We start from the raw sequence: 1329 nt of genomic DNA, 5'->3' as shown, positions 1-1329 counted from the left end.
AAACACAAAGCATCGACAAACGAGAAATCACAACATGAGGATTGTCCAGGATGAAAACAGCTGGTGTACCTGGCAACAAGCCAAAGCTCAAGGTAATCTGTCCGATTATGAACACAAACCGGCTCTCTCTAGCGACGTGCTGAAGGCCATCACACCTATATACAAAGAGCTGAGCAACGAAAATTTGTTGACACGTTGTGTTGGAGGATATACACAGAACAGCAAGGAGAGCCTGAATGCGATGATCTGGTCGTTAGCTCCGAAACGAACATTCAGCGGCGCAAAATACTCCAGTATTCTCAAAATGATGGACGTTATGAACATCAAAATTGGACCAAACGCCTTCAATTTATGCAACACCGTGGACGAACGCAGAATATCACAAGCAAACGAACGGTCGTTCGACACTTTTCCCTTCTTTTGAAGGAGTAGCCTTCATTGGAAATGCTCGCAGCACAATACGACGCAATATCGACGGTTTTTGCGCCGCTGAATGTTTGTTTCGGAGCTAACGACCAGATCATCGCATTCAGGCTCTCGTTGCTGTTCTGTGTATATCCTCCAACACAACGTGTCAACAAATTTTCGTTGCTCAGCTCTTCGTATATAGGTGTGATGGCCTTCAGCACGTCGCTAGAGAGAGCCGGTTTGTGTTCATAATCGGACAGATTACCTTGAGCTTTGGCTTGTTGCCAGGTACACCAGCTGTTTTCATCCTGGACAATCCTCATGTTGTGATTTCTCGTTTGTCGATGCTTTGTGTTTCAGCGTAGCCCATATTGCCTTCTTCATATCCGGCATAGAATCTTTATTCCTTCGGATGGCTAACCCGTAATAAACACTAAGTTCATCTATTAGTTTTGCTGTGAGCTTTCCTTTGCCGCCCAGTCCTTTAGTATCTTTTTTTAGTTTTCTCAGTCGTGCTCCCATTCTTTTCTGGACATGGCCAACGCATTCTTTTTTTTCGACAATACAATTTTCGCCGTAAGGGTTACATTCTGTTATCCCTTTGAAAGTTTTGCAATCGCCGTTACCGACATAGGAGGTATATTTCACGCCGTGTAATTTCTCCGATCTCATGAACATTTCTTTAGCCGCGTCCACCTCCATTTTTCCGGCGCTACCAACGTGATTCGCAGTGCATTCATTTTTGTGTGTTTCCATCCATTCATCGAAGTCGTCAGCGTGTGTCTTCCAGTACTCGCACTGCTTACAATACGCGCATTTTACTAGGAGATCGAGGACTTTCCCTGTATAATGTCCGATCACAGTCGTTACGTCTTGCAACGATGAATAACCCCGCTTACGCCAAGTTCCGTCGCCAGAAAC

At 45.0% G+C, this 1329-nt stretch overlaps 1 pseudogene; it reads right to left on the bottom strand.

Moving 5' to 3' along the window:
- Positions 1-226: 226 nt before the first annotated feature.
- LOC106751316 lies at positions 227-1323 on the bottom strand (annotated as a pseudogene).
- Positions 1324-1329: the final 6 nt, after the last annotated feature.

Source organism: Dinoponera quadriceps, unplaced genomic scaffold (assembly GCF_001313825.1).
Source record: "Dinoponera quadriceps isolate SergipeBrazil2010 unplaced genomic scaffold, ASM131382v1 scaffold11126, whole genome shotgun sequence".
Taxonomy (NCBI): domain Eukaryota; kingdom Metazoa; phylum Arthropoda; class Insecta; order Hymenoptera; family Formicidae; genus Dinoponera; species Dinoponera quadriceps.
The sequence above is the reverse complement of the archived record's forward strand: the minus strand, read 5'-3'. Positions and strand labels throughout refer to the sequence as shown.